This window comes from Puma concolor, chromosome C1 (genome assembly GCF_028749965.1).
Source record: "Puma concolor isolate L17-30 chromosome C1, mPumCon1.1.hap2, whole genome shotgun sequence".
NCBI classification, from domain to species: domain Eukaryota; kingdom Metazoa; phylum Chordata; class Mammalia; order Carnivora; family Felidae; genus Puma; species Puma concolor.
In genome coordinates, this window is record NC_141674.1 from 32,138,045 (window position 1) to 32,162,305 (window position 24,261).

The 24,261-nt window shown below is 46.6% G+C and overlaps 2 long non-coding RNA genes across 2 annotated transcripts; one reads left to right on the forward strand and one right to left on the reverse strand.

Moving 5' to 3' along the window:
• The first annotated feature begins 139 nt into the window (after positions 1–139).
• On the forward strand, positions 140–16,500 carry LOC147577955 (uncharacterized). Its single transcript, XR_015254640.1, has 3 exons — positions 140–581; positions 11,896–12,114; positions 15,660–16,500. It is a non-coding gene; the product is annotated as an uncharacterized LOC147577955 (long non-coding RNA).
• On the reverse strand, positions 7,556–10,651 carry LOC147577956 (uncharacterized). The gene is made up of 3 exons (XR_015254639.1): positions 10,604–10,651; positions 9,533–9,639; positions 7,556–7,802 (listed from the first exon to the last, which is right to left on the reverse strand). It is a non-coding gene; the product is annotated as an uncharacterized LOC147577956 (long non-coding RNA).
• Positions 16,501–24,261: the final 7,761 nt, after the last annotated feature.

A 24,261-nucleotide genomic window follows, 5' to 3' on the forward strand; every position in this document is an offset into this window, starting at 1 on the left:
ACGACGGCGGCGGCGGCGGCGGCGGCGGCGGCGGCTCCCCGGCCCCGCCCCCCGCTTCCGCCCCTCCCCTCCCGTCGCGGGGTGGCGCGCGCCGCGGCCGTTGGGCCCGCGCGCGGGGGGCGGGGCGGGGCTGCGCGGGGAGGGCGCCACCGAGCGGCCCGGCCCCGCTAGTCCCGGCCGCCTCCCGCCCTCCGCCCGGGGGCCCGGCCCGCGCCGGGCCCGTCTCTCCGCGCCGCATCTCCCGGACGGGTAAACTGAGGCCCAGCGAAGGCTGAGTGCTCGGGTTCGAGTCCTTCCGCCGCCGGTCACCGGCTCCGAGGCGGCGCAGGCGCCCGTGGGCGGCACGGTGGGCCCAAGAGCCGCCAGGTCTCGTCCCCGAAGCCCTGCTAACGCAGGGCGCCGCCTCTGGCGCAGAGGAGGCGCCCCGGGGCTCGAGTCCCCGCTCTGCTGCTGACCCGCTGTGTGATGGATGACCTTGAGCGAGTGACCTCGCTCCTCTCCCCCAGGGTTCTCATCTCTCATCCAGGGGGGCTGGCTTGAGGTTCATGCTTGTAAAGCCCACGGGACAGTGCAGGGACCTGGTAAGTAGATGCTTAGTTAAGTATAAGCTCCCACTGTCCCCTCATGGCTCACCCATTCAACAAGCCCGCATTGAGCCAGGTCATTCTTTCAGTGCCCACTAGCCCTCTGCTACACTCCTCTGGGTTAACAGCCGCATCCGGCCCGGATAATACCTAGAGTGAGGTGAAACCACTTGTCCAAGGTCACCCAGCCAGTGAATGACTCAGTCGTGGACATTGATCGAAGCCTGTGCTCTGCCTGCAGGGAGCGGTCAGCTCTGTTCCTGGTGGGTCACAGGAGGCGCGACACATCCAAGTTGGCTTTTGAAAGAGCCTGCAAGGGGAAAGCTAATTTCGGGCGGAGAGAAGGTTGTATGCAAAGGCATAAAGACATGACACCGTATGACTGGCTGGTGTGAGTGGTGTGACAGGAGTGTGGGAGACACGCGGGAATGGTGATGATGCAGCTGAAGCTAGACAGGTAGAGGAAGCCAGAACCTGGGACGAGGTCTTGTCGATCTAGAATGACACTGGATGTCCTTGTATGTCGACCTTAGAATTTACCTTGTAGGCCAGTGGTTTTCATCGTCTGGTCCTGGCACCCCTGGGTGTCCCTCAGATCCTTTCCCAGGTCCGTGAGCTCCCAATTACTTCCAGAATAATGCTAAATGTAGTTTGCTTTTTCCACCCATTCTCTCACGAGTGTACAGAGAAGTATTCCATAGAATATAGGACATACGATATTGCAACAACTTAAATGCAGAACCAGACTTTAGGATCCAGATGTCTTCTTTTAAGCCAGGCGTTAAAGAGATTTGCATGAATGTAAGATTCTACTCTTCTCATTAATATTTTTTTTTTTTGCAGAAAATATAATTTTCATTAAAAATGTGTTTATGATGGGATGCCTGGGTGGCTCAGTCAGTTAACCCTCTGACTTCCGCTCAGGTCATGATCTAATGGTTTGTGAGTTTAAGCCCCACATCGGGCTCTGTGCTGACAGCTCAGAACCTGGAGCCTGCTTCGGACTCTGTGTCTGTCTCTCTGCCCCTCCCGTGCTCACGCTCTGTCTCTCTCTCTCTCTCTCAAAAAGAAATAAACACTTGTAAAAAGTGTGTTTATGTTAACGTAATGGGTTGATTATTGTAATTTTTAAATTAATTACAGATTTAGAAATTTCTCAGTTTTAATTTCTAATATGGTAAATATTGATGGAAGCAACAAACTGCACATAAAAAAGCCCCTTAGAGGTCCTCAATAATTTTTCAGAGTGGAAAGGGGTCTTGAGACCACAAGGTTCACAAATACCCCTGCTACAGGCACTGAGAAGTTATTAAAGTGTTAAAGAGGGGAGTAACTTAATCAGATTTGCGGTTCAGAAGGAGCTCTCAAGACCCAAGCCAGGCCTTGAGGGGTATGTTCACAAGGCACTGGCATTCCAGGCAGAGGTATAATAACAGGAGCGTGCAGGGCAGCTAAGCAGCAGCGCTGGGACACAGATGACTCTGGTCTTTTTATTCCTAATTTGGTATCGCCTCACCACCTGACGGCAAGTGTTTTATTCCTTTATTTCCACCGGGCCCTGTGTCCCGAGGATTTTGCTCATGTTTGCTGTGGATGCTACCACTCCTTCTGACCCCAGCACGCTGGTACCTCTTATTGCCTATTTTCTGAGAAGCAAGTCAGGGAGGAAGATGAGAGGAAGGGAAGGAGTTCCTATGACAGACTGAGTAGGCCTGGGAATCCTGGCAGAGGGTCCTCTAAAGGGTATCCTTCACATACTTGTGGAGTTCTTTAGACAGTGAGAGGAGAAACAATCGAATCAAAACCTCAAAACCTCTGCTGTCAGCAAAGCTGCTTTTGAAGAGAAGTTCCCCCAGAGTGCTGAGAGTCTGTTCCTTTAACATTAGAAAAGGAAAGTGGGGCACCTGGGTGGCTCAGTCAGTTGAGTGTCAGACTCTTGATTTTGGCTGGGGTCATGATCCTGGGTCACGAGCCCGGCATCAGGCTCCACGCTGAGTGTAAATCCTGCTCAGAATTTTCTCTCTCTCTCTCTCCCTCTGCCCCTCTTCCCCAGTCGTGTTCTCTCTCTCTCCCTCTCGAAAGAAAAGAAAAGAAAAAAAGAAAAGAAAAAGCAAAAAGTATCCATACCAGATGAAAATCTTTTAAAGGTGTATTAGAAACCTCTTAGCCATCCTAAGTATACAGAAAAAAAATTATTTTCTTGATTCATTATGAACATGAATTGGTAGCAGTATCAGGCTTTATTATTTAGAAATCCTCTTGGACTATTGAAGAGTGAAGGACTCTTTGAAGAGTGAAGGACCTTAACAAATGGCCCCAGAATGCTATGCTTTCCGGGTTCTCAAGATGGTTTCTTAAAGTTTCTGGGTTTTAGCTGCCACTTATCTTGCTGTCATTATGTCCATCCCCTTCATACCTGCTTCTCATTTGCTAAAGTCAGGAAGGTAGATAGTCCAGGCTTCCTGGAATTGCATCATATAGTCTCTGAGTAAGGCCCTGGGGGACTGTCCTAGGGTGAAGCCCTGAGAAGCCAGCTGCAGTGGCAGTAGAGTGGGGTGGTTGATTATGAACTGTGGGGTTAGCCTTAACTTCTCTGGTTTCAGTCTCTTCCTCTGTAGAATAGAAGGGGGGATAATCACGTACCAATCACGTCAAGTTGTTGGAAGGATTAACCCAAAGCTTTTAGTCTAGATCATCAGCCCTCTCCCCCAACACTTTTTGTTCTCAGCCCCAGTTCCTTTAGTCAATTCCATATGGAGTCCTTAAACTTCATGGGTTACAAACCAAAATCATGACTCTCCATCCTAAACCTTTTCTATCTGTGTCCCCTGTTTCAGACAATGGCATGGCCATCCTCCCAATTACCCAGTCTTAAAGCCATGGTAGTGCTTTTTCTTTTTTAGTTCAAAAAAATTTTTTTTGAGAGGGAGAGCATACATGTGAGAAGGGGAGGTGCAGAGGGTGAGAGAGAGAATCCCGAGAGAGAGAGAGAGAGAGAGAGAGAGAGAATCCCACGCAGGCTCCACACTCTCAGCACAGAGCCTGACATGGGGCTTGATCCCAAGACCCTGGAATCACGACCTGAGCCAAAATAAAGAGACAGGCGCTCAACCGACTGAGCCACCCAGGTGCCCCATCATGGTAATACTTTTTAAAATGCCTCCCTGTCCTCCATATCCAATCCATTTCCAAAGTACCCTTACCTTCCCTAGTCAAGGCCTCATTCTCTGGACTGTTGGAGTGGTAACGTAATTCTTATTTTTTTAATTTTTTTTTTTTTAATGTTTGTTTATTTTTGAGAGAAACAGAGCATGAGCGGGGGAGAGGCAGAGAGAGAGGGACATACAGAATCTGAAACAGGCTCCAGGCTCTGAGCTATCAGCACAGAGACCAACACAGGGCTCGAACTCATGAACCATGAGATCATGACCTGAGCCAAAGTCGGATGCCCACCAGACTGAGCCACCCAGGCAACCTGAATTGTAATGTAATTCTGACTCTTCTCTCAAACCTGTCTCCTGCAGCTGCCAGGAACGGGAAGCATCATGTCAGTCCCCAGATCCTAAAACTTAGTAAGTCCTCAGTACTTACAGGACAAGTCCAACGCCTTAACCTTGAACTCAGGACTCTCCATCATCTGGCCACAACTTTCCTTTCTAAATCCATTTGTCTCCATTCTCCTTTATATGGTTCACTGGTAGTTTTCTACACTTGTCCTTTGCTATTCTGGGCTTTTCCATGTACTGCCCTGTCTTCTAAAATGCCTCCCTCTCCATTTCTCTATGTCCTTATTCTACCCATCTTTTAATTTAATACAGTCTCCACAAAACCTTCCATGATCTTCCAGCTTGAATAATAAAAAAATAACATTTATGTAATATTTACTGTGAATCAGGCACTTTTCCACATGCTTTACATGTACTGTCTTAATTCTTGTGACAATTTAATTTTCCTAACCTACGCAGTAAACATGACTATAATTTGCATCTCACAGGTGAGAAAACTGAGGCACAGAAAGGTAAAGAAACTTGTCCAAGGTCACACAGCTAGGAAATTGTGGAGTCAGGATGGGAACCCAGGTCGCCTGTCTCTAGAGCCCATTTTCTCAACCACTGGTCATATATGAAATGAGCTCTCCTGCTTCCATTCCTGTTGGCTCTCGTGGCAGGCCATTCAAACCTCTATTAGGGTCTTTCTCACTTTCTACCTCATTATCAGTTAACAAGTCTTATCTTGCCTACTTACACGGTAAATTTCTTAGGAGCAGGACCAATGTCTGCTCTAAAACAGTGCCTACTATATTTCTTGAGCCTGGTAAATATTTGGTAATTTTTTTAATGGGTGTAAAATCAACAGAATATTCTATAGCAATAAGAATGAATGATCTAGGGGCACCTGGACTCAGTCGGTTGAACATCTGACTGTTGATTTCGGCTCAGGTCATGATCTCACAGTTCGTGAGATTGAAGCCCACGTCAGGCTCCGTGCTGACAGTGTGGAGCCTGCTTGGGATTCTCTGTCTGCCCCTCCATTATGTGCATTCATGAGCACTCTCTTTCACTCTCTCTCAAAAAATAAATGAGTAAACTTAAAAAAAAAAAAAAAGAATGAATGATCTAAAGCAAGATTGACAAACAATCTTTGGTCCTTAGGCCAAATCTGGCCTGATCTTCTCTTTGTGTATGACCCAGAAAGTGAGAATGATTTTTACATTTTCAAATGGTTGAAAAAAAATCAAAAGAAGACTAATATTTTCATGACACATGCAACTTATATGAAAATAAAAGTCTATTGGAACCCAGTCAGGTTATCTATGGGCTGCTTTTGTGCTACAGTGGGCTTATGGCCTGCAAAGCCTAAAATACTGACTCTCTGGCCATTCATAGAAAAATTTGCCAACCCCCTGATCTAGAGCTACATGTAATAACATGAAAACAGCTTAGAAATAGCATAACAAAAAAAGGATAAGCAGTATGTTGCCATTTATATAAAGTTTAAAAATAAGCAAAACGGGATCAATTTTGTTGAGGGACACACATACACATGTAGGAGAATATAAAGACAACCGCGGAAACAGTAACAAATTCCAGGGAGTGGTGATCTCTAGGGGCCTGGGGTTGGGAAAGCCATCAGGGAGAGTAAGCAGGGAGTTTTGACTATTTGCTAGCTAGGTGGAGGGTATACAAGTGTTCATCGTGTTATTTTTTAATCTCATATTAAAAACAATGTTTCACAGGAAATGAATAGATGAGGTTCAAGGACTTGAAATATATTTGGCTTTCACCTATAGCTAAGATCTTTGGTGAAATATAAATCCCAAGAGCCCTGCGGAGAAGGGTGTGGGTATTACTTAAAACATGGTAACTTTCGGGTCCCGCTCGTCTGAGCATTGGGCTTGGGATCAGTCTCCCCATCTCTGGGAGGAGGGAATGCACAGAGTGTATTCAGATCCTGATCTGCATCCCGGAGTCTCCTTTAAACATTCATTTGATGGAATTTTAAGGAGTACCCGTCTTATCAGTAGCCTAAGTTTACAAGGATAATTAGATAACGGCCTGAATCCAAAGAGCCCACAGTTTGGGAAGCTGGGATGTAAACAGCCAACAAGAGGACAGTCCTGAAAGTGCCTATTGCTTCATAGCAAATTACCACAAACTTAGTTTAAAACACCACCATTGATTAGCTCACAGTTCTGTGGGTCTGAAGCCTGGAGTGGAGTGGTGTGGCCGGGTTCTCTGCTCAGAGTACCGGATGGCTAAAGTCAAAGCGTTGGCCGGTTACCTTGTTATGTGGAGGCTTGACTAAGGAAGTGTGTGCCACAAGTGCCTTCAGCTCCTTGACAGAATTCCTTTCTCTATGGTTGTAGGACTGAGGTCCCCATTGCCTTGCTGGCTGTCAACTGGGGACTGTTTTCAGGTCCTTGCCACATGGCCCCCCTTCTATCTCATCAACAGAGAATCTCTTTCACATTGAATCCTGCTCACTCTTTCAATCTCTCTGATTCTTCAACAGTCAGAGAAAACTCTGAGCTTTTACAAAACTTGTCATTAGGTCAGGCCAGCCCAGGTAGCCTCCCTAACCGAGGGCAACCGTGCCACATTACATAAACCTAACCTCAGGAGTAAAATTTATCAGATGCTCTGTCTCTGATTATGCAGGATGCATGGACCAGGGGCTGGGAGTCTTGGGGGCCATCTTAGAATTCTGCGTGCTCCATCCAGGGAGAAACGTTCTCTTAAACAGTCTCTGTGAACTCCGCTGACGGTTTGTTCCGTAACTCCATGGCATGATACGTGGTGGTCTTGCCGTTATTAGGGTACATTTCGAAATTCCTTTTCTAGGCTGAAAGTTTCTTGGGATTAGGAACCTTATTCACACCTGTAGCTCCAATGTCCCAGACAAGACTTCTTCGGAGGGAGCTCTCCCTGCATGTTTGTCAAGAAAATAAAAAAAAAAAAGGGCATCTATCATCTCTTGGATTCCTGCTTCTATTTATCTCCAGGTCAAAACTTCTCTGAAACTTTCCAGGAAGAGTTCATTGCTGCCTCCTCTGTGCTGGCACTTGCTGACTATCTCTGTATGAAGTATATCACATTGTAGCACCTTAGGGGAACACTTCCCGTTTATTCCACTCAGTGCCCCAGGGCACAGCGCATCACAGGTTTCATTGTTTCAAGTTGGAATTTCAAAAAAGGAGATCTAAGGAGTTTTCAAACCAAGAGGCAGATGGACAGTAGGTTTGGGCTGTGAGGACACCCTTGGAAAAGGTCTCACAGGGGCAGAAGGCCAAAGGTGCAGCAGTAACAGAGAGGGAAGAAAATCGGCAAAAAAAAAAAAAATTTTTTTTAAGAAGGAATGCTAGCAAACCCCAAGCCTGCTGTTTTATATATTACATTAAGGAATGAACCTGGCAGAGCCCTCCATAAGGGACCGCAGGAAAGAATGCTTGTTTCAGGACTGACAATCAAGGGAACAGTTGTCTACTTTCACAGTCTGACATTTTATTTTCACTGTTGGGAGGACAGCGGCCCCAAGGGAGAGTTGGTGAAGGAAAGGGAAGAGATGGCTTCTGGTGCTTAAAGAAAGTGGGGGTGGGCTGGGGTGGGGGGTACTGAGACGCGTCAGACTCTTCGTCTCCTTCTCGATGTGGATGTTTTCCCTTTCAAACCTTCTTTTGGTTGTTGGCCCTTTGTGACTCCTTTTCGGCTTCGAGGCCGCCTAAGATCATTAAATGGGCACTTTACACAGATTTCATCTGCATACTAAGTTTGGCATCAGAAGAATGGTTGGAAATTTTCTGATCAGACTCACCAGGAGCCCTGAACGTCCTGGAAGCAATTACGAGGACCGGATAATAGAGCGAGCTGCGGGGGCTGTTGGCAAGCTCCATGCCTCACCTAAGTCTAGGGCAATGATGCTGGCTGGATAGCCAATGGTGACAGAACTCCGGGTCCCCTTAAATGCCGGTCAAAGCGCAGGTTTGTTTAACCTCTCCCTCTGACCACTTTGTTCACGGCCTGTGCGTGTGCCGGGGAGCTGCCCATCTGGTCTGTCACTGAGTGCCCCTGTGCAAGACCCTTGGGAGAGACACCCACATGGCATGGCATTCCCCTCACAGAGCTTACGGTTCACAAGGAAAGGTATTACAGTACAAGGCAGGAAGGGCTCAGTGCCAGGAGGGAAATGCAGTCAAAATGTTGCAGTGTTTGGAAGAGATTCAGGGAGGCTTTGTAGATTTATAGACTTGCAGATTTATAGAGGAGGTGGTATTCTAGGTGGACCTTGAATGATGGGTAGGAAAGTGAGAGGCAGAGGAGAGAGTATTGGGGAAGGGGCTTTGTCTGGAAATGCAGAGTGAGATAGGGACAGAAAACTGAGGGAGCATTTAAGAAATGGCAGGTAGCTTTGTGTGGCTGGAGCAGAGGTTTACGTAGGAGCAAAATGGGTCAGTGAGCTGGACAGAGAGAAGGAGGCTTTGTTCTGGAGAGTCTCAACTGTCAGTTAAGAATCCTGAGAGTGGGTAGGGTGGGGTGAGCAGAGGACACGCAGGGGGGAGTGGGGCAGTTGGTGGGGGATGCGGAAGTACTGTTGTTGATTGGCTTGTCAGGCTCTTGCGGCTTCCCTTGCCTGGAATGCCTCTGCTCAGCCTCTTCCCTGACAATCTGTGCACCCTGGGCCCATCACAAATGCCTTCTCCTCCAGGAAGCCAAGCTGGCTCTGATCTCTCCCAACCCTGAGCTCCCTACAGCTCACCATCTGACCCTTGCCAATGGCATTTATCGTAGCCCACCCTGCCAGACAGCAAGTTTAATCTTTGTCTTTTCTGAATCCTGCACACATTAGATGCTTGGTAAACATTTTCAAGACGAACAGAATTTACTTCCTGCTGAATATGCTGCCTGTAGCTTGGGAAAGCCGGGCCATTGTGCTCCATTAACCCGACTAGCGTTTCTGTAAACATGGCAGACAGACCATAGATTAGAATGCCTGCCCCTCAGGTCATGCCAGACCCGAGATGAGATGGCACCTTGGAATTCATCTAGTCTTCATTTTACTAGTGAGGCCCAGAGAAGGGCATTCACTCACTCAAGGTCACACAGTGAGTTAATGATCTGAAATAATGTGTTTGGTATGTGAGTGTTTTATTGGAGTGTCTAACACACAACATACACCTAATAATCCCGGATACTCCCCAGCCTCTTGAAGTGTAATTAAACACGAAACTACTTGTAATATTTTCCACTTTATGGGAACTTTATGCATCTGCCTCTGCTCATGCCTGGAACTTCTTCTGACTCCTCCTCCTGCCTCACCAGGTTAACTCCTGCTCATCAGTTAAGCCACAGTTTCCCTGATCCCTTGTCTTCCACCCTCACCCAGGACAGGTTAAATGTCCCTCCTTGTGCTCCCCTTGTGGCCTGGGCACATCCTTTCCTCGTTATACTTACCACCTCGTGTGCACATCTGCTTCTGTGCCTGTCTTCCCTGATGATAAGCTCCAGAAGGTTGGAACTGACTCTGCATTCTTCATTTCATGCCCAGCCCCTCACCATACCTGGAACACAGGAATTCTCAGTAGACATTTATGGAATGATGTGTGCAGTGGGGTCCTCACAGGCCCAGGCCGTAGACCAGCCTCCTTACTGCCTCCTCTGTAACTCACAGGGCCCCAACCAGGCTGGCCGCTCCGATTCTGGTGGTCTCAGGGCTTTGCGGAAGAGTGCTGAACCCAAATCTCACTGTTTAGTAAGACACTTCTTCTCTTTTTCCTTCCGTTAAATACCAAATAAAAATGGTTCCAGGAAGTTACGTGCTGAGAAATTCCAGGCTCTGTCTGAGCTCCTAGATAAAGGCTGTTATTGTTAGGAAGTTGGTCATTAATCCAACCTGTCTTTTCTCTGTGCTTGATTCCACAGCCTTCTAGAGGTACTGGTTCTTTCTGTCCTCAGTTGCTCTTAAGCCTGTTACTAGCTGGTTACAACTAGAAAAAACAAAAACAGGGGCGCCTGGGTGGCGCAGTCGGTTAAGCGTCCAACCTCAGCCAGGTCACGATCTCGCGGTCCGTGAGTTCGAGCCCCGCATCGGGCTCTGGGCTGATGGCTCGGAGCCTGGAGGCTGTTTCCGATTCTGTGTCTCCCTCTCTCTCTGCCCCTCCCCCGTTCATGCTCTGTCTCTCTCTGTCCCAAAAATAAGTAAAAAACGTTGAAAAAAAAATTAAAAAAAAAAAAGAAAAAACAAAAACAAAAACAAAAAACTTGCCCACAGTAGACATAAAAATGAGCTAAAGGTATCAGTTGGCCACAAGCTCACTTTGTGCTCTGGGCTTGTGACTTTAAGTTAATGTGCTTTCAAAGTACCTTACCAGACGGCTAGTATCCTCATCTATAAGACACGAAAAATAGCACTCACCTTGTCACATCATTGCAGGAGTGCAAGAAAATAAACTAGGGAGAGGTTCCTGGCACACAGTAATGGTTAAAGAAATGTTACATCTAAATCAGAGGGTGGAATCCTCTTACCTTGTTCTGCTGTAACCAGACTTCATCCAGGCTTCTAAGTTTTGTCCTAGGCATCACATTTAAAAAAAAAATTTTTTTTTAATGTTTATTCATTCTTGAGAGACAGAGAGACAGAACATGAGGAGCAGAGAGAGAGAGGGGACACAGAACCCGAAGCAGGCTCCAGGCTCTGAGCTGTCAGCACAGAGCCCCATGTAGGGCTCAAACCACATACTGTGAGATCATGAGCTGAGCTGAAGTCAGATGCTTAATCGACTGAACTACCCAGGTGCCCCATAGGCATCACATTTTAAAACAGGGATGTTGACATTGTCACCCAGAAGCAAATGACCACTATGATAAGAATCTGGAAATCAGACTTTATAAGAAACAGCTGGAGGAGCTGGAAATATTTGGCCTGGAGAAGAAATAACTAGGAAAAAAATGGCATGGGCAGGCTTTAGAGAGGTCATCAAGTAACTGAAGGACTCACATCCGGGAAAGGATTAAGCCTCAGTTCGGTTCCATGAATATCTGTAGTATTTACCATCACATGTCAAGAGCAGAGAATGCAAAGCAAAGTAAAATACAGTCCCCGCCCCTGCAGGACCAGAATGGTGTGAAAGGGGTGTGTATGCCGTGCTGGGGGAAAGCGGAGAAGAATAATGCTGCAGAGAGCCTGGAAGGCCTCACCAGGGAGGGGACAGCTGAGTGGAGCTTTAGGCAGAGGAAGAAGGGAAGGGCAGGCAGGCAGCGAGCGCGACATGTGCAGGCAGAAAGGCATCCTCAAGGAAAACCTTGGATGTGCTGGCAGAGCGGAGGGAAGCGAGCCTGCAAAGTCCAGCTGGAGCCAGATCGTCAAGGGCCTTGGATGTTAAGCTAAAGAGCTCGGACGATTTACCTCGAGTGGGTATTGAAGAGCCATCAAAGGCATTTAAGCAGGGTTTTTTTGTTGTTGTTGTTGTTGTTTTTGTTTTTTTGTTTTTTTTTTTTATGAAAGGATGTTGTAGTGTGGCGTGCTGAAAGGCTTTATGGAAGAGAGACAGAAGGCAGGGGAGACGGGACATTCCAAAGAGTTACATATGGGCTTGGCTCTTCCACTTACTGTGGATGAACTTGAGCACATTATTTAAACTCACTGAGTTGTTTTTTTTTTTCCCATTCATGTATTGGGATGATCACATCTACTTTACAGAGATGTTTTAAGAACTAAATGAGGTGATATATTTAAGCCCCCCATACATATGCCTGGTACCCAAACAGTGCTTAGTAAGTAAGCACCCTCTCCTTCCTTCTCTTTCTCTTCTGGGCAGAGTAGACAGAGAAACAGAGTTCTCGCTGAAACATGGAGTCCTGGCCACACGACAGGATAAATTTCCTTGGGAGAACTGAACATACTACAGGAAGTGCTCAAGAAGGCTATTTCTCTGGTGGAAGGGGAGACAACAAGATAAACCTCTAAAATCCCTTTCTACTTTAAGATTCTATCACCTTCAGGACCTAAGTACTAAGGATATGGTCAAGAGCCTGAGGTATGATAAAACCTTTTTAGTATCGACCTTGTTAAAAACAGCCAATTGGACCCAAAGGAAATGAAACCTTTTCAAAACATACTGAAATACACAACTTGAAAAGACCCACCCTAAACTTTTAACAGCCCCTCTGGAGTAGGTAACCATGATCATGCAGGAGAAAGAGCTCTGGGCTTAATGATGAGAGGCCTACATTCCAGTGTCAGAGATTAAGGATTTTGCTGTATGGTCTGAGGCAGTTTCATTCCCCATGTCTTGGCCCGGGTTTCTCCATCAGGAAGATGTGGAGGTCGAACTTCAGTGGGGTCTTCCATAGCTAACATTCTACAATTCTGGGGGTGTAAGAGATTAAGGTCATGCAATTATGGATGTAAAATGTTGGAAGGTTCTAAGCATTCCCACAGCAACTCGATCACACACAGGTTCTAATATGTCTCAATTTAATGGCATCACAGTCCGTAAAATATATTTTAAAATTGTATCGCAGGCACTGGGAGTGAGCCTCATTTGACATTCTTCTTAGAATCAGAACTTTAGAATTCAGTGCATTTCAATTCTCAGCATTAAGTTAGCTGCAAATTGGATTATCTCATATTTCTGGTTGAGAGAGAAGGCACTTTCCCCGGTATGGCAAAGAAATAAAAATGTCAGTCATCTGTCACAGAAGGAAGATGCTGTCTTACCTCTCTGTTAACTTCAGGGTCTAGAGGCTGCCTAATCTGGAAGCAGACAAAACCAAGACTGGGTATTAGGACAGCCTGCTTCTGTGCTCGCTGTGCCTTTTGCCTGGAATGTCCTCCTGGTCATTCCTGCTCATCCTGTTTGAAGCCTCTTCCTCCTTTTTTTTTTTTTTTTTTTTTTAAAGTTTATTTATTTATTCTGAGAGAGAGAGAGAGAGAGAGAGAGAGAGCATGCACGAGTTGGAGGGGCAGAGAGAGAGAGAGGGAGAGGGAGAATCCCATGCGAGCTGTGTGCTGACAGCACAGAGCCCCACACAGGCTCAATCTCACCAACTGTGAGACCATGACCTGAGCCGGAATCAAGAGCGGGAAGCTTAAGCCAGTGAGCCACCCAGGTGCCCCTCCCTCCTTTTCTGCACAGTAGAATGAGTCGCTCAATTCACTCTGCTCTCCCAGCACTTCCTATCAGCGTTCATCATAGCCGATGAGAAGCATTGCCGTGTAGCTAGTGATTCCCTGTGGATGGGTCAGGGGCACTGCACCGGCCATGTGCCAGGCATATATATCCTTTCATGTAATCCACACAGCACTGTTTAGGAAGTATACATTGTTATCCCCTGTTTAGCTGTGGAAACTAAGGTCAGAGAAGTTAAATTACTTGCTCCAGGTCATAGAACTGAGATGAATCAAACTTTTTTGATTCTAAAGCCCATGTGCTTTAGATTTTCCATGCCCTCTTCTTGTCTTATTTGTCTCTGTAACCTGAACTCTTACAATAGGCTAGCCTTTGGTATACATCAAGTACAACTGTTGAATTCTGCCCAATTCTGTTCAATCAGTCAGTAAAGCTTTACCCATCAGAGCACAGGGCTAAGAGAACTACCGAGGAAAATGTAATTGGGTGGGGATCTAGCTAGCCTTTTCTTGACTTGCAGTGAGCTTCTGGAGACATCTACTTTGAAATAAATACTCTCATTAGCCTTGGTGGTGTTTCGGCAGGACAGGCTGTGGTGGTCTCTTGACAAGGCCAGCTGGCAGGATAGATTCGTTTAACCACATTTGTTTCACATCTTTCTAATCACCCTTCTCTATGATCCTAGTTTCACAGGAGAAAATAGAACTCAAAGCAACTTTCATACCTATGCAAAGGGGTGCACAGGAGCCTGAACAAAATCCTAAGAGAGCGGATTGGAGGGAGTGGTTAATTCTGCCTACAAGAATTGAGGAGGGTTTCACAGAGAAGGTGGCATTTGAGCTGGGACTCTAGGTTTACTTATTCATTGTTTGTTTGTTTGTTTGTTTTCCAGGCATAGAAAGAGAATGGCATTCTGGGTAGAAAAGCTGCAAATAGTTCTGTGATGGAACATACCAGGGGGGATAGTAAAAGGTGAGATGAGAAAGCTTTGTGGGGCCAGGTAGTCCAAAGATCTTGAATGTCATGCTAAGAATTTGGATTTATTCTGTAGGTGTTCCATGACATTCCAATGTCCACTGAGCTACATCTTCAAAGCATCGTAAATTTTTGTCTGTTGGCCCCAAAGTCCTGACAATAAGCAGGGAGAGAAGCAGTATAGTGGACATTGGCAGTCAGGGGGTCTAGATTCCAGTCTGATTCTGCTGTGTACTTATTGGTGACTCAGTCTCTCTGGGCTTCCATTCTCTCCTTTGGAAAGTGAAATGGTTAGAAGGTTTCTCAGACTTCTACTGTCTGCCAGCTTTACAAGGAAGATCCTTCATAAGGTTCATCTGAATTCCTGTGGCGGAGGGACCTGCTGGCATTCACGGCTTTGTGTAATTCCCCCCGCCTGAGTGTGGGCAGGGTCTGGGACTTGCTTCTAACTGAAAGAATATAGCAAAGGTGATGGAAAGGATGGAATATACATTATCACGAGTGGCTACACGGTTACATGACTTAAAAACTGTAGCACCCATCTCACTGGAGTCTGTCTCTTCTAAGTCCCCGGCTGGCTTTGAAGAAACAAGCCGCCGTCTTGTGGGATGCCTATGTTGGGAGGCCCACATGGCAAGGAACTGCAGGCAAGTCCAGTTGCTGAGGGCAGCCTTTGACTGATAGCAAGAAGGTGAAGCTCTCGGTGTTACAGCTGCAGGGAACTGAATTCTGTTAATGAATGAGTGAGTGAGGAAACAGATCCTTCCCCAGTTGAGCCTCAGATGAAATGGCAGCCCTGGATAACTCCTTGACTGCAGATTTGTGAGACCCTAGGTAGAGGGCTCAACTAAGCTACAGTCGGATTCCTGCTCTACAGGATCTGTGAGATCGTAAATATGTATTGTTTTAAGCCCCTAAATTTGTGATAATTTATTATGCAGTGGTAGATACAGTTTCCCACCCTAGTACTCGAAACTCCTGACCTCAAGCCCTGTGCTCTATTTATAATTCCATGTCACCTCTTTATGAATAATTGTATACCAGTATCGATGTGCATCTGTGTGAGAGAGGCTTTATCTGTCTATATCAATCTGTAGGTCATACCTTCATATTCAGTCACAGACCTGTGGGAAATACTTATTATGTGTGGGACACAGACAGATGGGTGAGCCCAGGGCTCGCTCTGAGGTGCTCAAAGGCTGGTGACGGAGACAGTCCCAAGCACACCTGCAAAGGTGAGGGAGCTAAGGAAATAAATGTGTATCTAGCATTATTTAAATGAGTCCATTTTCCCAGTGTTATTTCCTTTGAGTCTTACAAACCTCTAGGAAAGATGCTGTACATCAGAGAGGTGAAGGGACTTGCCTTAGATCACACATCTAGTGGAGACCATATCCAGGACTGTAACTCAATTCTTCTGCTTCAAATCGTTGGGATGATTAACAATTAGCTATACATTTTCTATGTATTAATAGATTCTACTGGAACTTTCCAGCAAACTTACGTGGAAGTCTCTGGGAGGTGACATGGCTGGAATTCTGCCCGATTCCAGTGTCAATGCACCCATGCGCTGTCTACATCGCCTCAGAGACAGGGAAGCCGGAAGAAGACCTGGGACTGTCTTCACGCGCCCTCAGCTAGCACATGGTGAGCATTCAAGTACAGAGGCTGAACTGCATATTTTTGTGGGCGTAAACTCTGCCCTCTGTGTCTGAGGCATCATGTGATATGGCAGTGGGGATGTGGAGCTGTGGTACTCAAACTCAGGAGCCAGTAAGTCACCTGAGGAGACCTGTTGAAACGCAGATTCTGGAGCCCTACCTCCAGAGCGCCTGATTCAGTGGTGCCCAGGAAGCATTTTCATCAAGACCCTCAGATCGTTCTGACACAAATAAATCACAAAGCATATGGATGTTAGTGATAAGATCACAGCCATGCCAGGCTGAGGTTCAGTTCACCTGCAGTCTGATGGGAGCTGTTCCCAAACAGATCCCCACTCATGTTTACGATTCCTTTTCCTTATAGAAAGGAGGAAGCCGGTGGTGTGCTAGTAAATGTCTTAACTGGCTCTCTTCAGAAGGAATAAAAACAAACAAACAAAAACCCTGATTTATAGCATTTTCCAATATCCACGGTGTAAATACTCATACCATCGATGATGTCAAGCTACCAAAGGGATATCACTGAAAACTGAGTTGGGAGGGGACATGTGGCATTGTCCCTATGGCAACCGCCAGAGGAAGCCCAGGTAGGGGAGGGGACTTACTTCCCTGGGCCTCAGTTTCCCCACTAATAAAATGAGAATGCACTAAGGGCTTCTGATCGCTAATGGATTATGCTTTACTTAGACTAATTATTAGGCCTGACTGTGGGGTCTCTGGGTTGAGAAAAGTGAGGTTTAGGGGGCCTGGTTGCCAGGGCATGCAGAGACAGGGGGCCAGAGTGGGCCCAGCTCTGCTCATCCCTTTTTCCTTGGGAGGGTAGAGGAGCTCACTGGCTGGGTGTAAGGAGCATGGGCTTCAAATCCTGGCCAAACATTTACCGAGCTTCTGCAAGCCTCAGTTTCCCGATCTGTAAACTGCAGGGAACAATACTGTACCTCCCCCCCCCCGCCCCAACACGCACACACACAGAATGGCTGTAAGGACTAAATGAGATGAAGTCTGGCACATGGTAAAATTTCCATAAATATTGACTCCCGTGTCTCCATTCCTTGCCTATGATGGTTATTTTCCAAATTTTACCAGAGCCTTGTGAGACCAAATGGCCAATTTCACTTATAAACAGAGTAGTAAGTCACCCATACTGTATGATTTGAGGGAAAGATCCTTCAGACCAAAAGCTAAAATATATTTAATGTATATGCATATGCATATACAGATACATACATGGTGTGTGTGTGTGTGTGTGTGTGTGTGTGTGTGTGTGTGTGTGTGTGAGTGTTCCTCCGCTGTTCTATCATGGGGGCTGAACTCCCATTATTTAAATCTTTGTTAATGCCCCATAGCAAAAGACCACTAGGAGCACATCTGTAATCAAGCAAAGTTGGATTTGTATTACTTGCTGCTTGAAGGACATGGAGCCCCTTGTGGCAGCTTGGGGTGGGTCAGAGGGTGCTGACAGGGGCTGGTTGCAAGCAGGAGTTTGGCTCTCCCCAAGTGCTGTCGGAAGGCAGAGGCAATCCCGTGATTAGGTATCTTTTTATCTAAGACAGGGAAGAATGGAGAACTAAGTCTATAATTGGTAAAGAAGCCGCCTCATCACTCGTGTTCCCGAGAGAGGAGGATGTTGGTCATTTTTACGATTTTGTCTGTATTCAGGCGTGATTGTGGAGTGGTATATCTTTGTCTTGCCGTGTCACGGTTACTGCGACCTTGTCTAGTGTTGACGTTCATGTTCGCTCGGAGAATGCCATGGCCTAGCTGTGAGTGCCAGGCCAGCCGGCCGCTGACAGGGCTGCTATTTTACGTCCCATCTTATTTATTCACAAGACAGTTACTGATGCCTTTTATGCATGATCACACATATCATCTCATCTAAACCTCACCACATCATCCTGTGAGGGATAATTATCTATCTCCATTTTATGGATGAGGAAACAGACTCTGAAAGATGAATGACTTTCTAAATTCATCCGGGAAAAAAAAAAAAAAAAGATAGTCTCTAGGGACTTGAATTCAGAACCATCTTCTCCGAGTCCGAGGCTCATCCAATCAACCCACTCCACAAGGAGCCAGGTTCTGACACGGCTGAGGATCACCCTAGTGCTCTTTTGCTACCTGAAAGAGATCGCTGTTCCTGGCAGGACTGCTGGGCTTTCCAGGTCCCCCGCCAAGGAGGTGACAGCGCAGAGGGGGTGCTGGGCCAGCCAGCGAGGCACACAACTGGCTGTCAGTTGCACAGCAGTTTGGCATAACTGAGAAGGCAGGCGCTTGGGCTGTTTGTTCTAGACCTGCCAGTAACTCCCCATGTGACCTGGAGTCAGTCATCTCCTGACTTTGGGCCTCAACCTCTCTAATGATCTAAGAGCCCCTGAACTCAGGAAATCTGTGAATAAACAGTGAGTGAATGTGTGAAATGAATGAATGAATGAATGAATGAATGAATGGGAGGCTGACCAGAAATTGATTTTCTACAGTCAGTATTTTGTTTTGTTCCGTCTTTCTCCTCTTTCTGGTTTGTATGGTTCCAACCTCTGCTCCCGTCCCAGGCCTCCCTCCTCCGTGTCCGGGGCTCCCACGTACTCTCCCAGCCCAGTGGTCCAGCAGTGGCTGCTGACGTGGTGACGTCTCCTGGCAGCCCCTCAGTCTCAGTGACCTCAGCCCTCATTTCCAGCTGCTCCTGCCAATCTGCAGCCACCCCCAAACACTGCTTCCTGCAAACCCCCTCCAGGTCTGCTCACCCTCAGACTCTGAGAAGGGGCTGTGTCCTGCCTTAGAAATGACCAGATCCACCCACCTCAGGCCCAGAGAGGGGGCAGTGTTTACACATGGTCACATAGCAACTGAGCCCATCACAAACAGAACCCAGGCATCCTGGGACACCTGGGAGGCTCCGTCGGCTAAGCGTCCGACTTCGGCTCAGGTCATGATCTCACGGTCCGCGAGTTCGAGCCCCGCGTCGGGCTCTGTGCTGACAGCTCAGAGCCTGGAGCCTGCTTCGGATTCTGTGTCTCCCACTCTCTCTGCCCCTCCCCCAACTCATACTCTGTCTTTCTCTCTCTCTCAAAAATAAATTCACAACAAAAAAAATTAAAAAGAAAAAAAGAACCCAAGCATCCTGATTCCTAGTCCTACATCCTTATCTCCTGGGAAAGGTCTGTTTTCATTTGAAGGCTGCCGGTTGTAGTCCATTCAGTATGTTGATTCCACACATGTTTGTTGACCAGTCTCCTGTGCTGGATTCTGGAGACGAGGAGAAGAATAAAACACTGTCTGTGCCTCTAGGGAATTCTAGTCAAGTGAGGAGACAAATAAATAGCTAATCACGCTATGAGTGCTCTGGAAACTAGGTAGACAGAATGCTGCAGGAAGATGGGGAGGGACCAAGGGACTGCTAGGGATGGAGAGAAGGTCATGACATTTGCACTGGATCTTGAAGAATGGGTAGGAGTTTCCCAGGCAGAGAGCCGATGTAGGGCAGAAGAGCATTGCAGTCAGGGGTGGCTACTTAACCCGTAGGAAGTCATGAGCCATTGAAAAGCATGGCAGGAGTCCCCAAGTACGCAGTGGTGATGCAGAAAAAAATGGTCCTAGAATAAGAAAAAACTTAGGTTCTGATTTCAGTCCTGCCATGGAGTTGCCGGATGCCTTTAAAGCAAATTGCTTAGTCTCCCTGTGTCTCAATTACCTCCTCGTCTCTCCAGGAAGAGGCCCAAAGGCTGTGTAGTCGTAAAGCTGCTCTGTCCAATATGGTAACCACTAGCCACAAGGCACTATTTCAATTTAAATTCATTAAAATTAAATAAAATTTAAAATTCAGTTCCTCCATTGCACTAGCCACATTTCAAGCCCTTCAAAGGCACCTGTGGCTAGTGGTCACTGTATTGGACAGCACAGATATTGAATACTTCCATCATCCCAGAAAGTTCTATTGGGCAGTGCTGCTCCAGAGGCCTCTGGGTTCGGAGAAGGGAAGGGAATTTTTCCTGTCACAGAGCAAACTCTCCAGCCTCCTCACCTGCCCGTTCAGGAGGAGATCCCAAAGAATGGGATAGAGAGGACATGCCATTCCACTGCCAGCCTGGCTCCTGTCACACGATGACCTGGCTGAGAGGGCAAGGGTTCTTTGCCCCTCAGTCAATGTACACTATTTTCTGGTTTACCTGTGGGAAAACCTATCACAGTACCTGGCCCATAAATGTTCAACTAGACCACCTCCCAGTTTCCTCCTGGGGAAGCTGAAGCCCATAGCGGCCTTGTTTAGGACTCAGATCTCCAGATTTCAAGCTATCTTGAACGATGGGATTTAGGGCACATCGATGGTCCAAGGGCCTCATTTTGTCCTAAGCGCCTAAGTTTTGTTTAAGTTGTAATCCAAGTGATCTTAGGAGGAAACTGTCAGATGTGTGACCTCTAGTGTTGCCTTATCTGGGGCCGCATGTGTGAATGTGGGCTGGGGCTAGCAGGAACTGAATAATGGAAAACCCTGTTTGCAACGCACAAGACTTTCATGTGATCTGGTTCCACGGTTTAATAGAAAGAATTCAGTAGCAGGTAGAATCAATTTTTTTTTTTTTAAGAATAGGAATTTCCTGCCTACTCTGTACCAAGCAGTGTTTGAGAGGGTCTAATAGATAACAGCCTGTGAGGCAGGGGGTGAGCAGGCTCGTTATCGTCACTCTGCACACAAGGGGATGGAGACAGGAATACGGACTTGCCCAAGACTCCGCAACTATTGAGCGGTTGAGCTGGGTCTCATACAGGCAGTGGCCTCAGTGTCCAGAATGTTAACCAGCCCTCTCAACCTGCCAGTGCTGAATATGAGGACTTGAGGGAGGCTACTGGACCATCCAGTCCAATCCATTTCTTTATTTTATTTTTTAAATATAATTTATTGTCGTTTGGCTAACATACAGTGTATACAGTGTGCTCTTGGTTTTGGGGGTAGATTCCTGTGATTCATCGCTTATGTACAATGATCATGGGGATGCCGAAGACCACAGAGGGGCATTGATCTGCCCACGGCTACTTAGAAAGCTTTTTGTGACAGACTTTGAACCTGTGGGTCTCCTGACTCCTGTTCGATGTTCTCTTTGCTTTACTACTTTAAAAGAGACAATGGGGGTGCCTGGGTGCCTCAGTCAGTCAAGTGTCTAACTCCCCCGCTTTTGCTCACTCTCTCTTTCTCGCTCTCAAAAATAAACGTAAAAAAAATAAAGGAGTGAATAATTAAAATGACCCCTGAGCATCTTCTGGTTGCCCAACTTGTGCTGGATACTTTGGTGGAAAAAAACCTTGACTTAACAGAGAGACGCCCGGGAATCAAATCTTACCTCAGCTGCTTACCCAGGGACCTTGAGCAAGTCAATTTACATCTCAGCCTCAATTTCTCCAGATAAGGAACAAAGATATAAGCACCTTAAGGATTAAAGTAGAATGCTTAGCACAAAGTAATTGCTCAAGAAACAGGAATGGATTCTGAAGACGCAGGTCCTGCCCTTCACAATCTGGATATGGAAGCAAGACTAACATGCAAGGAGGGTTGGGGGACAGCAGAGAGTAGGCTTGTTTGTCAGGCCAGACAATGTATTTTAGGACAATTAACCGGCTGTTGACTCTGTCTGGCAAAGGAGTCTTTAACCTTGAGCTAAGGCGCAATGAAGAGATGCTACGGAAAAGGCTGGCCTGCAGGAACCTGACTCGACACTAGGTGGCACTGGCGGCCCACTTGGGAACTGGGAGAACCCAGCAGGTAGCAGAGAACCCGGTGACCCGGTTTCCTTCTGGTGGCTGCTAGGACGTTGGCCAACAGAGAGAGGGACAATGCGTGCTGTGCTGAGGGGCAGGGTGCTGTGCCCCAGGAAAGAAGGATAAACAGGAACTTCTCACTCATTAACAGCCACTCTGCCACGTGTTCTCTCAGTTTTACGCATAAGGCACTGTGACTCAGAGAAATTAAATAATTTCCCCAAGAGATACTATTAAGAAGTGGATCCCAGATGTGAATCCAGCCCCACTGATTGCAAAGCCCATCCTCTTTCTAGGAAAATATGTTGCTACCAGCCAGTGGCATCCCACTTTATCGACAGGCTAAACAGGATGTTGGGGGAGGTAACACCAGAAAATAGAAAACAGAATTAAAACTGCTTCCTCCCCTGTGACCTTTCTGCATAAATTCCCCATCCTTTTTCACCTGGTCTTCTGCAATAGCTTCCTAATCTATTTCCTTGCTTCTGTTCTTACACCCTTACAGCCTGTTCTCCAAGTGATTTTATTAAAACAAAGCCACATCACATTATTCCCCCGTTCAAAACCCTCCAATGGCTTCTTATGCCAATTAGAACAAATTTATCACCGAGCCTACAAGTAGCAGTGTGCTGGTAAATACTTAACGATAGGTTCTCAGGGGTGGGGAGCCCTGATTTGTAGCATTTGCTAATGGTAGTGTGCATTCTCCCTCCAAGGCCAATTCCAAGCTTCCAACATGACATCGCTTAAACAATAAGTGCTCCAGAGCCAGTCTGAGTTGGCTCCAGACACTGCTGTGCCAAGGCCCCATATGTAGGAACTGGCCCCAGACCACTTCTCAAGAAGAACTGCTTATCCCTCTCCCCCTGCCCACTCTGCCGGATCCCTGAACTTCTCGCTGTTTCTTGAATGTAGCAAGCACACTTCTACCTCAGGGCCTTTGCACTTGTGCTTCTCTCGGTTTGGGATGCTCTTCCCCCATGTCTGTGAATAACTTGCTGGACCAGTTCTCTGCTCAAATGTTACTGAGAGGCCTTCCCCGAGCAACTTAACCTAATATATATGAACCCCCTCCCTCCATCACTTTTACTCCCTTACTCTGCTTTATGTTTCTCTACTGGCACTCGTCACTAACTGATAATAAATGATAGACTTTTTTATACTTATCTGTCTAGGTCCTTATTGTATTCCCACCCCCTAGAAAAGACAGGGCTCAAAGAATGCACTCAATATATAGTTACTGAATTAATAAATGAATAACTGTCTTTCATCTACCTGGAAGGAGCCCCATATGAGGCCAGGGCTACGTCCCACTCAGGTTCAGTGACTGGGCGTCACTGATGAGATGTCACAGGATGAGAATCTTGAGTCATCAGTGTGAAACCTGCTGCTGGATAAGGCCCCTGAGGTCTAGGGAGAAACCATGAGGCAAGGTGGTTAAGTACAGAAAAATTAATCCCACTTAAGAAAAGCCTACAGACTAAAATCCCAAAATACATGAGGAAAGCTGAAGCTGGTAATGCCAACAAAATCAGTAACTGGCAGAATGACTCCCCTACAGACAAAAGCAAAATAATATCATTATCTAAAAACGACTTCAAAATCAATGTTGAAGCTCTCCAAATAACATCCACCCAGAAAAAGAGAAAAACAAATTATAAATTTAATACAGGCAGAAATGAAAACCATTTATAAACTCTGGAGATGAGAAATAAGGTCATCGAAATAAACTGAGGAGACAGAATATATCTGGATTGGACACAGTAGAAGATAGAATTAATTATTTGGAAGAGAGAATTAGGGATCTCACTCAGGATGCGACGAGATAAAGAGCAGTGGAGAAGCCGGAGAAGCTGTAAGGCATAGAGAGGTTGCAGATAGGGTTGATGGCTGCTCACATTCCCTTGGCTGATCCCAGCACTCACCTGAAGACAGCTCTGTACAGGACAACAGCTTCCTGCATGTTGACGTGAGGGCATGCTCTGGCTGCCGGAGCGTGCTCAGTTTGTACAAGGGGCAGGCAGAGTACTGGGGGAGTTAGCCCCAGGAAAGACCCTCAAGCAATAGTTCATGGCTAAATGCTCCACCTTCCTTGCGCCTTGGTGGGACAATTACACATTCCGTTTCCCACAGTGGGATAGAGCCTCAATCACCCCCAACAGGAACTGCTCCTGATCAAATCTTTTGTCTCTTCCCTGACTCATTTCCCTACTTCTTCACTGTGCTCCCTGGCATCATTTCCCAAATAAACCACAGTAAAACCTTGCTTTGCGAGCACGATTCATTCCAGAAGCATACTTGTAATCCCAAGCACTTATATATCAAAGCAAATTTCCCCACAAGAAATAACAGAAACTCAGATGATTTGCTCCACACCCAAAAATACTCATATAAAAATGATTACAGCACTGTAATATAAGACAAAATAATAGAGAAAATACAAAAGCAGAGTGAAAAATAAACAAATTAACCTGCACTTACCTTGAAAACCTTCGTGGCTGGTGTGAAGGAGACACGAGAGAGGAGGGTTATTGTGTCGGACTGAAGGAGACACGAGAGAGGAGGGTTATTGTGTCGGACGACTTTCACTATCACTCACGGTATCACGGCTACCTATTGGCTCAACGGAATCTTTTTCTTTTCATGCAACTTTAACAAGGAACCTATC